The sequence below is a fragment of the Moschus berezovskii genome, chromosome 21 (genome assembly GCF_049115385.1).
Source record: "Moschus berezovskii isolate FMDL1 chromosome 21, NW_MosBer_1.0, whole genome shotgun sequence".
In the NCBI taxonomy this organism is placed as follows: Eukaryota; Metazoa; Chordata; class Mammalia; order Artiodactyla; family Moschidae; genus Moschus; species Moschus berezovskii.
Genome location: NC_142480.1, coordinates 40,305,803 through 40,318,832, shown reverse-complemented (window position 1 = coordinate 40,318,832; position 13,030 = coordinate 40,305,803). Strand labels below are relative to the sequence as shown.

The 13,030-nt window shown below is 39.0% G+C and overlaps 1 pseudogene; it reads left to right on the top strand.

Annotated features, from left to right (window-relative positions):
- Nucleotides 1-10,149, top strand: part of LOC129550069 (wee1-like protein kinase 2 pseudogene) — a 56,531-nt pseudogene extending 46,382 nt beyond the window's left edge.
- The last annotated feature ends 2,881 nt before the right edge of the window (nt 10,150-13,030 follow it).

The window sequence follows — 13,030 nt, the reverse complement described above, 5'->3', positions numbered from 1 at the left end:
GCCTCCCTGTCCACCACCAACTCCCGGAGTTCACTCAAACTCATGTCCACAGAGTCGGTGATGCCATCCAGCCATCTCATTCTCCGTCGTCCCCTTCTCCTCCCACCCCCAACCTTTCCCAGCATCAGAGTCTTTTCCAGTGAGTTAACTCGTCGCATGAGGTGGCCAAAGTATTGCAGTTTCAGCTTTAGCATCAGTCCTTCCAATGAACACCCAGGATTGATCTCCTCTAGAATGGACTGGTTGGATCTCCTTGCAGTCCAAGGGACTCTCAAGAGTCTTCTCCAGCACCACAGTTCAAAAGCATCAATTCTTCGGTGATCAGCTTTCTTCACAGTCCAACTCTCACATCCATACATGACCACGGGAAAAACCATAGCCTTGACTAGACAGACTTTTGTTGGCAAAGCAATGTCTCTGCTGTTTAATATACTATCAAGGTTGGTCATAACTTTCCTTCCCAGGAGTAAGCGTCTTCTAATTTCATGGCTGCAGTCAGCATCTGCGGTGATTTTGGAGCACAAATCCAAACCTTCAAGTGAACATAATCTCCAAATATCATGACTCAACAAATTTAAAATTACACTATTCATAGATATTCAAAATCCATTATTCAGTGATTCTCTGACATTATGACACTGATTTTCTGTTTGGTGATCTGTACACAGAAAGCATATTAATAAACCTAAATCTATAGCAACTGTACCACAAAAGAATAGGACTGTTTCTGGGACTTGGAGAAATAAGTAGATGGGGCTCCTACAGAGGATTCTGCACTCCATATACAAGCAAATTTGGAAAACTCAGCAGTGACCACAGGACTAGAAAAGGTCAATTTTCATTCCAATCCCTAAGAAAGGCAATGCCAAAGAATGTTCAAACTACCACACAATTGCACTCATCTCACATACTAGTAAAGTAATGCTCAAAATTCTCCAAGCTAGGCTTCAACAATATGTGAACCATGAACTTCCAGATGTTCAAGCCGGTTTTAGAAAAGGCAGAGGAACCAGAGACCAAATTGCCAACGTCCATTGGATCATAGAAAAAGCAAGAGAATTCCAGAAAGATATCTACTTCTGCGTCACTATGCTTAAGCCTTTAACAGTGTGGATTACAACAAACTGGAAAATTCTTTAAGAAATGGGAATAACAGACCACCTTACCTGCCTCCTGAGAAACCTGTATGCAGGTCAAGAAGCAACAGTTAGAACTGGACATGGAACAACAAACTGGTTCCAAATTGGGAAAGGAATATGTAAAGGTTGTATATTGTCACCTTGCTTATTTAACTTAAATGAATGCAGAGTACATCATGCAAAATGCCAGATTGGATGAAGCACAAGCTGAAATCAAGATTGCCAGGAGAAATATAAATAACTTCAGATAGGACCTTTTATAATAGGCACTTTCTTGCATTTCTTCATCTAACTGGGGATTTACCATCTAACTGTGATTTTACCATCTAACTGTGTCTCCAATATTCTCTTCTCTTTCAATCTGGAAGTCATGTGTTCATCTCTTCCTTTCTTTTCTTCATTCCTTTCTTCTGTTTTAAACAATTTATCTGTTGAAGAATTGAGCCACACACCACACCTCCCAGGTCTGCTGCAGCCAGATACCCCGTCCCCACGTCAGGCTACTGCTGACCCGTGCCTCCACAGGAGACACTCGAACACAGGTCTGGCTCAGTCTCTTGTGGGAGTAACTGTTCCTTTTCCTGGGTCCTGGTGCACACAACAGTTTTGTTTGCACCCTCAGAGCATCTCTGGCCAGTATGAGGTTTAATTTTGACAAATGAATAGAGTCTTGTATCAACCAGCACATAATCACCTCAACCATTTCATATCAAACAGTTTTATTATGTCCAAAGCTCCCCTGTGCTACCCTTTTAAATAAACACTCTTCCAATGCAAAACAACCTCTGATCTCCTTTCCTTTCTATAATTTTACCTTTTCCAGTGTTATATATAATTGAATTACACAATAGGTTATCTTTTGGATCTTTCTTATTTCATTTAGCAAAATGCTTTTAAAAGTCATCTATAATTTGGCATGCATGAATAATTTGCTTCTTTTTGTTGATGAAAGGTACTCCATTAGATGGATGTTTCGTAGATTAATTATCTATTCATCATGTCAAGGACATTCTCATTACAGGGTTTCATGTGAATGTACATTTTCGTTTCTCTCGGATAAATGCACAGGAGTAGGACTCTTTGTCATAGAGTAGGTGTATGATTAATTTTATACAAAATTGTCCAATTCTCCTCAATCTAAGACCAGAGATAGGTAGAAAAAGTAAACAGGCCCCAGTCACAGCAAGCGATTTGGCCCTTGAAACCTCTTTGTCTCTGTGAGCACAAGACTGTTTTCCTCACCCAAAAACACCGAGGAAGTGTATAAGGTATGCAAACATGGTACTGCCCTCCCTTGCCAAAAAATGCCTATGTGTCCCACCTGGGGAGACCTCTTCTGCTCCTCAGGCAGCACTGGTTGACAATACTAGGATCTTCAGGGGACCAAATAAACCAAACAGGAAAATAACACTGCTAAGTCTCTGAACACTAAACTGCCACTGGGACCACAACTCACAAAATTAGAATAAGAACCCCACACTAAATCTCCAAAGGGTGATAGCATGCTAAATCAAAATATTTAAATAGGTCAGAGCCTCCTAATCTAATGAGAAAATAGTAAGAATACAGTTGAAGTTCACCTGTCATACTAAGAATCACCTTAAATGAGAAAAGACAACTAACTGACACCACCAACGAGATGAATCAGCTCTTTAACTTAGTTGAGAGGACTTTTAAAGCAGTTGTCATTTAAATGTTTCAATAATCAGTTACAAATTCTTTTGAAACAAATGGAAAAAATTGAAGTTTTCAGCAAAGAAACAAAAGCTACAAAAATAACCCAGTGAAAATTATAGATTTGAAAAATACAGGACAGAGAAAAAAATAACTCACTGGATGAGTTCAATAGTAGAATGGAAATTGCAGAGGACAGAATCAGTGAACTTGAAAATGTACCAATAAGATTCAGCCAATCTGAACATCAAAGAGAAAATATATGGAAAAAAGTGAATAGAGCCTCAGAGATGTGTGGGAAAATAACATAGAATCCAACAATCATTTCATCAAAGTCCAAGAAGGAGAAAAGAAAGATAATGGGGCAGAAAGAGTATTTAGAAAAGATAATAGCTTGAACTTCCCTGGAAGTCCAGTGGTTAAGATTTCACTTTCCAATGCAGGGGGTGCAGGTTCAATCTCTGGTCAGGAAGCTAAGATCCCACATGCCTTATGGCCAAAAAACCCCAAACATAACACAGAAACTATATTGTAACAAATTAAATAAAGACGTTAAAAATGGTCCACATAAAAAAAAAAATTTTTTTTTGAAAAAATAAAATCATGGCTGAAGATTTCTCTGATTTGGCAAAAGTGACAAACTTGACGCCCCATAAGGCTAAGAAAATCCAAACAAGATAAATCCAAATAATCATTTCAAGATACATCATAATGAAATTTTTGTAAACCAAAGAGAGATATCTGGAAAGCAAGCAGAGAGAAACAATTCATTATCAATAAGGAAGCACCAACTCAAATAACAACACAATTCTTTTTTTTTTTGGTAATTAATTTTTTATTGGAGGCAAATTATTTTACAATATTATATTGGTTGGTTTTGCCATACATTGACATGAATTCGCCCCGGGTTTACATAAGTTCCCCCTCCTGAACCCCCCTCCCACCTCCCTCCTCCCTTTATCCTCCCTCTGGGTCATCCCCGCATGCCAGCCCCGAGCATCTTATAACATGCATTGACCCTGAACTAGTGATTCGTTTCACATATGACAACATACGTGTTTCAATGCCATTCTCCCAAATCATCCCACCCTCACCCTTCTTATTGGAACCCATATCATGGAGGCATAAGGAAGTAGCACAAGATTTTTCAAGTTGAAAGAAACGATCTGTCAAAAACCAAGAATTCTGTATCTATTGAAGATATCCTTCAGTAATACAGAAAAATGAAAACATTGTCAGATGAGGGAAAACAAGAATTTGGTGCTAGCAGACCTATTCTTAAAGAGGGATTAAAGCAAGTACTTCCCTGATATCAAGGCTTCCTTGATAGTTCAGTTGGTAAAGAATCCACCTGCAATGCAGGAGACCCCAGTTCGATTCCTGGGTTGGGAAGATGCACTGGAGAAGGGATAGGCTACCCACTCCAGTATTCTTGGGCTTCCCTTGTGGCTCAGCTGGTAAAGAATCTGCCTGCAGTGCGAGAGACTTGGGTTGGATCCCTGGGTTGGGAAGATCCCCTGGAGAAGGGAAAGGCTACCCACTCCAGCATTCTGGCGTAGAGAATTCCATGGACTGTATAGTCCATGGGGTCGCAAAGAGTCAGACACGATTGAGCGACTTTCATTCACTCACTAAAGCAAGTACATCAAACGGAAGGAAATGATAAATGAAGGTAAATAATGGTAAAAGTAAAAATATAGACATTATTTTTCTATCCTTAATGAGCTTTATAAATCATATTTTATGATTGAAACAAAAACTGTAACACCATCTGACACCCAGACAATGGTTTTTAAAAATGGGGCAAAGTACCTAACTGAAATTGAAGTTTCCACACATAACACCAAGTTGTAAAACAGTGATATCAGTAGCTATGATAAGTCACATATCTGTATTGTAATATCTACTCAGAGCAACTAGAATGAAAAATATATAAAATGTTACTCCCAAAAGCACTACAAATATATCAAGGTAGAATCCTAAAAAGTGTTCAAAATCCACAAGAAGGCAGGAAAAGAGACAGGGGAATGGGAACCAGAGGAAACAAACAGAAAACATTTTTAAAAGGCAGTCTTAATATCTATCATATCAATAAACACCCTACATACAAGTGGTCTAAATATACCAATGAAAAGACAGAGTTTGGTAGAGTGGAAATAAAAAAAGAAAAAACAGGGCCCAACTACAAATTTTTATATAAGAGATTCACTTTGAATTCAATGACATAGGTATGTTGAAATGAGGGGGAAAAATGCCATGTAAACATATTTTTTAAAAGAAAGATTGAGTAGGTTAATATATAAGTAGACTCCAGAGCAAAGAAAATTTCCAGAGACAGAGAAGGACATCCCATAATGATAATTGGTGGATTTATAATCCACCAAAAAAGACACAGTGATCCTGAATGTGAATTAGCCAATCACAGAGCTTCACAGTACATGAAGCAAAAACTAATAGAGGTGCCAGGAGAACGAGACTAATCTACAGTTATAGTTGGAGATTTCAACACCCATCCCCACTGACTATGAAACCAGGAAGGAGACACAAGATTTGAACGACACAAAAAACAGGATGTAACTGACACACAGAACAGTCCACAAAACAACAGAAAAGAATACACACAGCAACCCCCTCCCCAAGTTCCCTTGGAAGTTTCACCTAGATAAACCTTATCTTGGGGCCAAAAATCAGACTCACTAAATACAAAAGAACCAAAGTTGTATCGAGTGTGTGTTCAATATGAGTGTACTGTGATTATAGAACCATAAGAGTCTCAAACTAGAAATTAATAGTAGAAAGACAGCAGGAAAATCTCTATACATGCAGAACGTAAACAACACTCTAAATAATTCTTGGGTCAAAAGGGAAATCTGAAAGAAAATTGGAAAACACATAGAACTGAATGAAAGTGAAAATATCATATCAAAGTTTGTGGGTTGCAGCCAAAGCAGCATTGAGAGAAATGTATACTGCTAAATGTTTACATTAGAAATTAGGAAAGGTCTAAATAGCCTAAGTTCCTACCCAAGAGCTATGAAAATAAGATAAAAATAAATCCAAAGCAAGAGAAATGAAGGGAATAATAAAGATAAGATAAATCAGTGAAATTTCAGACATGGGAAAAATAAATGAAACAAGTAGCTGGTTCTTTGGGGGAAAAAATCAATAAAATTGATGAATCTCTAGCAAGTCTGTAAAAAATACAGGGAGAAAATTCAAATCATCAATGTTAGGAATGAAACTGAGGATATTATTATTCAATATGCAGTCTGCAGTCATTAAAAAGATAACAGTGGGAAGGTTTGTGCGATTACTCATAAATTTGACAACTTAGAAGAAATAGACCAATTCCAAATAAAATTCCCAAACTACAAAACTCATGCAAGATGAAATAGGTCATCTGAATATATCTACAATCATTAAAGGGATTGAGTCTGCAATTTAGAATGTCTGGAAAAAGAAATCTCCAGGTTCATAGGGTTTCACAGAAGAGTTCTAAAAAAGCATTAAAAAAAAATAAATCAATATTATGCAATCCATTTCAGAAAACAGCAGAGGAAGGGCTTATCAACTCATTTTTTGAGGACAGTATTACCCTGATTCTGAAGCTAGGCAAAAATAGTATAAGAGAAAAGAAAATTACAGACCAATATCTCCCATGAATTTAGATGCAAAAATCCTCAAAAAAATTAGCAACTGGATCTATCGAAGTGTAAAATGAACTATATACCATGACCAAGTGAGATTTACTCCAGGATGCAATCTTAGTACAACATTTGAAATCAACTGATGCAAACCATCATGTCAACAAGTTAAGGGGGGAAAGTCATATGATTTTATTAATTGATACACAGGAAATACATTTTACAAATCTCATTTATGAGTTAAGAATTTTTTTTAGCAATTGAGAACTGGGAAGAATTGTCTGAATTTTATAAAAAGCATTTACAGAAAAAAAAACCCCACAACTATAGCTAATATTATACTTAATGCTTCTCTACTCCCCTAGGATTAGGAACAGGACAAAAATACCAGCTCTCACCACTCTTATTAACATAGTACTGAAAGTTCTAGCCATTTACTAAATCAACAAGGACCAACTGTATAGCACAGAGAACTCTACTCAATATTCTGCAATAATATACCTGGGAAAAGAATGGATATATGTATATGTATAACTGAGTCATTTGCTTGTATACCTGAAACTAACACAACATTCCAACCAGTCAATCATAAAGGAAATAAGTCCTGAATATTCATTGGAAGGATTGATGCTGAAGCTGAAACTCCAATACTCTGGCCACCTGATGAGAAGAACTGACTCATTGGAAAAGACCCTGATGCTGGGAAAGACTGAAGGCAAGAGGAGAAGGGGACAAAGAAGGATGAGATGGTTGGATGGCATAACCAACTCGATGGACACAAGTTTGAGTAAGCTCCAGGAGTTGGTGATGGACAGAGAAGCCTAGAGTGCTGCAGTCCATGGGGTTGCAAACAGCTGGACACAACTGAGTGACTGAACTGAACTAAACTGAACACAACATTGTTAATCAACTATACTCCAATATAAAATAAAAATTAATTTTGTTAGAAAGGCAAGAAAAAGAAATAGCACACTAATCAGAAAAAGGAAGCTATAAAACTATTTCTATTTGTAAATGATCTGATTATCTATGTAAAAATCCCAAGGATTCTCTTTAAAAAAGTCCTAGAATGAATTAGTTCAACAAGGTCCCAGTTTACAAGGTCAACACACAAATATCAATCATATTTTTATGTACTAACAATTGTAGAAACCACAATAACACTGACAATCACTCCAAATAAAATGAAATGTTAGGCATGCACATAACAAAACCCGTGTCCTATTTATGTGCCTAAAATTACAAAATACTGCTGAAAGATAGAGAAGACCTACATTAATGGAGACATGTATCACATTTATGTGTTGAAAAACTGAACATAGTAAAAATGTCAATTTTCCCAAAATTGATCTATATGTTTAATGCAATTCCTGTAAAAACCCTAGTAATAATTTGTGTAGATATAAACAACTTATTTTAAAATTGATGTAAAAAGGCATAGGCTTTAGAATAGCTGAAACAACCTTGACAAGAGAAATAAAATGAGAAGAAACATTGTACTTGATATTAAAGTTCACTATACAGTAATCAAAACATTGTGTTATTGGGGAGAGATGAACATAGATCAACAGAACAGAATAGAGAATCAGAAACAGACCCTCAAAAATATGCTTAACTGATTGGACAACAGTGCAAAAACAGCTCAATGGAGGAGGGATAGCCTCTTCAACAAATGGTGTTGGAGCAATGAGAAATCCATAGGGGGAGAAATGGACCTTTAACTCAAAATTCTTCATAGCCTTAAATGTAAAATGCTAACTATAAAGGTTTTGGAATAATATAGGAGAAAAACTTCTGAATCTAGGGCTAGGCAAAGTTTTCTTTGACTTGACACTAAAACATTGATAATTCAGAGCTTATCAAAATTAAATACATTTGATGTAGCTGTTAGTTGGAAGAAGGAAAGCCAGGCTAGCACTGGGGAACTTGACAGCTTACATACTTTTCTTCGCATTTCTGCAGTTCTGTAGTGTTTCCTCCTGATAGTTCTTCTTGCCTAGGTTGTGAAGTTCTTTGGCTGAGAAGAGTGACAACCGTGAGAACAAAGAACCGAAGCAGAGATTAAACTTCTATTGTGAAGAGGAGCATGAGAACAAAGGGCAGAAGGAAATACAAGCGAGAAAGGCGGCTCCAAGTCAAACCCCAGGGAAATCTGGAGTTTAGTATTCAAAGGCAAAGCTTATACCTCTAGAACTGCCCCTTAGTAATGCATGTGACTTCAGTATATTTCAGGGAAAAGACCAAGTGAGTCCAGATCACTCTCTCACACATCCTGAAGCACCGGACCCACCAGACAAGGGCAAGCCACCACTCTGTGAGAACCTCTTCACTCCCAGAGGCCAGGTGAGCCAGCCTATGATTTCTTCAACAGGGAAGCTCCCCTCCTGAAGCTCTAAGCATCTGAAGCTCACATCTGGCCCCTTCACTGGTGAGATGACCTCAATGTCTCTGGTCAACATTAATCCCTTCACCCTGGAGTCCTAGAAAACAATTCCTTAAATTCAATGGCAAGAGGAAAACCCAAGGTGATCTAGAGGAAGCTGGTCCAGAGAAGAGAAGACAAGGTAGAACAAGTGTTCCCTGCCAAGAGATGTGTTGTATGAGAAACCAATATGGCTTCCCGCTATGAAAAAGATTTCTTGGAGGTAGAAAAAAATGGGGTTGGGGAATTTGGAACAGTCCACAAGTGCACTAAGAGGCTGGATGGATGTGTTTATACAACAAAATGTTCCATGAAAACTGTGGGAGGATTATCAGATGAGAATTTGGCTATGCGTGAAGTTTATGCCCATGCGGTGCTGGGGTATCACTTCCATATGGTACCTTACTACTCTGCGTCAGCACAAGATGACCACATGATCATTCAGAATAAATACTGCAATGGTGGGAGCTTGTCGGCTGCTATATCTGAAAATGCAGAGTCTGGCAATCATTTCCAAGAGCCCAAACTCCAGGATATCCTTCTATAGATTTCCCTTGAGCTTCAGTACATCCACAACTCTGGCATGGTGCACCTGGACATCATACCTAGTAACAACTTCCTTTGTCATAAGATGCAAAGTGACTTTCTCATAGTCCCATAAAAAGGTTGAAAATTAAGCTGATTGGTTTCTCTCTGCCAATGTGATGTATAGAATTGGTGACTTGGGTCATGTGACATCAATAAGTAAATCCAAAGTGGAAGAGGGACACAATCACTTCCTGGATAATGAGATTTTGCAAAAGAATTATCAGCACCTTTCTAAAGCAGAAATATTTGTCTTGGGATTGACCATTGTAGTGGCTGGAGAAGCAGAGTCATTACCCACCATTGGCACCATGAGGCATCACATCCATGAGGGGAATCTTCTGGACATTTCTCAGGAGCTCTGCAAAGAATTTCACAAACTACTTAAGAACATGATCCACTCCGATCCATCAGAGAGCACATCTGGGGGAAAACAGAAGAGCTTCAGCAGCAGTTGAGCTTGGAAAGGTTCAAGAGAGTCACACTGGAAAGGGGACTGAAAGAAGCCCAGCTGGCCTGGTCCCTCAAGAAATGCCACGGAGTCCCAGGGGTCACTGGGACCCCCACAGGGTCAAGAAGCACCATAGGCCTTCTGGGAGGAAAGAGTGTCAAATCAAGTTTCACTGGCGCAGGCTTCCTCTTAAGAACTCCTTTCACACCAACTCTCCTTTGTCCCCCCAGATAGATACTGACCGTGTCAACGTTTCTCTTGTAAAGGGAGAAACCAATGGTCTTGGGTGCCAGAGATTTCGAAAAACACTCCTAATTTAGTATTTTCAGCCAAGATCAGTGCTTCCTAGCAGCACTGGTCACAGGTATTATCACTGGCAGCCATTTCTCTTCTCTCTTGCTACATTCCTAATACCACCTGTCAACAGTTCACTCCTCAGATTTTTGATGCACAACAAGAAAGCATGGGCTTCTGGATTGAGAGAAACCCCATGCAGGATTACAAGGCTGCTTACCTACCTACCAAGGATCCCAGGGACACTCCTGGCAAACAGAAAGGAATTCAGTTTTGTTTGAGTTGAGGTAACACCTGACTTTCACATGCCTGGATATCAACTATGCTTCCTAGGTTAGATGATTTTATTCCCCAAAGAATTTTCAGTCACTTTGAGCAAGTGGTTCTCCTACTGTATTCTCTGAGTGGAGACAATCCCTTTTCTCTGATATTAAATAAATGACTTCACCATTATGTGAGGTGGGTAGAAATAAGACTCTACATAACTTGAAATTTATGAGCTGTCTATTAACTTATGGAACAAAAACACCAGGTGGAGGGCTTGAGGGAAATTTGATGTGGTTTGTTGTCCCAATATCTATTTGCTTTGACCCTCTTGTAACTGCTATAACTGGTTTTGATTTTCTAAGTGTCACCAGTTTCTCCTCTATTGTATCAGAATTTGGCTTTGCTTCCTGTGATTTTATCATATCTTATCCAAATCCTTTACTCTGTATATATTTTTAAAGGAACAGAATGTTTTTAAATGAAGGTTTCTATCTCGTCCTAAGCCAAAAAAAAAAAAAAAAAATGGGCAAGATAAATACCCCTCTAAGGAGAATGCATATACAAGCAACAGACTGATAAAACGTTTCCAAATCACATATCTTGCAACAGATTAGTAGCTAGAAGATATAAGCTCACCAGTCAAAAGAAAATCCAATTAGAGAATTGGCAAACTGTATGAACAGACATGGCAATGAAGCACATGAGAAGATGCTCAGCCTCACCAGCCATCAGAGACGTGCCAATTAAAACCACAATGAAATATCACTATAGAACTATAAAATGTCCAAAATTTAAAACATGCATATTATCATATGTGAAACGAATCACCAGTTCAGGGTCAATGCGTGTTACAGGATGCTCTGGGCTGGTATGCGGGGATGACCCAGAGGGAGGATAAGGGGAGGAGGGAGGTGCGGGGGGGGTTCGGGAGGGGGAACTCATATACACCCGGGGCGGATTCATGTCAATGTATGGCAAAACCAACCAATATAATATTGTAAAATAATTAGCCCCCAATAAAAATTTTTAAAAAATTAAAAAAAATAAAATGTGATACCACAAAATACCGTTGAGAATGCAGAGAAACTGCTTCACTCATACTTTGCTGGTGGGAATATAAATGGTACAGCCACTCTGAAAAACCATTGGCAGTTTCTCAGAATACTAGATGTACAATTTCCATATGACCCAGAAATTGAGCTTTTATCTCAGAGAAATGGAAATTAGTGTTCATACAAAAACCTGTCCTCTAATAATAGTTTAGTTCAGTCGCTCAGTCGTGTCCGACTCTCCGCGACCCCATGAATCACAGCACGCCAGGCCTCCCTGTCCATCACCAACTCCCGGAGTTCACTCAAACTCACGTCCACAGAGTCGGTGATGCCATCCAGCCATCTCATTCTCCGTCGTCCCCTTCTCCTCCCACCCCCAACCTTTCCCAGCATCAGAGTCTTTTCCAGTGAGTCAACTCGTCGCATGAGGTGGCCAAAGTATTGCAGTTTCAGCTTTAGCATCAGTCCTTCCAATGAACACCCAGGATCGATCTTTAGAATGGACTGGTTGGATCTCCTTGCGGTACAAGGGACTCTCAAGAGTCTTCTCCAACACCACAGTTCAAAAGCATCAATTCTTTGGCGATCAGCTTTCTTCACAGTCCAACTCTCACATCCATACATGACCACTGGAAAAACCATAGCCTTGACTAGACGGACCTTGGTTGGCAAAGGAATGTCTCTGCTTTTTAATATATTATCAAGGTTGGTCATAACTTTCCTTCCAAGGAGTAAGCGTCTTTTAATTTCATGGCTGCAATCAGCATCTGCAGTGATTTTGGAGACCAAAAAAATAAAGTCTGACACTGTTTCCACTGTTTTTCCATCTATTTCCCATGAAGTGAGGGGACCAGATGCCATGATCTTTGTTTTCTGAATGTTGAGCTTCAAGCCAAACTTTTCAGTTCCTCTTCACTTTCTGCCATAAGGGTAGTGTCATCTGCATATCGGAGGTTATTGATATTTCTCCCAGCAATCTTGATTCCAGCTTGTGCTTCTTCCAGCCCAGTGTTCCTCATGATGTACACTGCATATAAGTTAAATAAGCAAGGTGACAATATACAGCCTTGATGTACTCCTTTTCCTATTTGGAACCAGTCAGTTGTTCCATGTACAGTTCTGACTGTTGCTTCCTGACCTGCATACAGGTTTCTCAAGAGGCAGGTTAGGTGGTCTGGTATTCCCATCTCTTGAAGAATTTTCCACAGTTTATTGTGATCCACACAGTCAAAGGCTTTGGCATAGTCAATGAAGCAGAAATAGATGTTTTTCTGGAACTCTCTTGCTTTCTCCATGATCCAGCAGATGTTGGCAATTTGATCTCTGGTGCCTCTGCCTTTTCTAAAACCTGCTTGAACATCTGGGAGTTCACAGTTCACATATTGCTGAAGCCTGGCTTGGAGAATTTTGAGCATGACTTTACTAGCGTGTGAGATGAGTGCAATTGTGTGGTAGTTTGAGCATTCTTTGGCATTGCCTTTCTTTGGGATTGGAATGAAGAC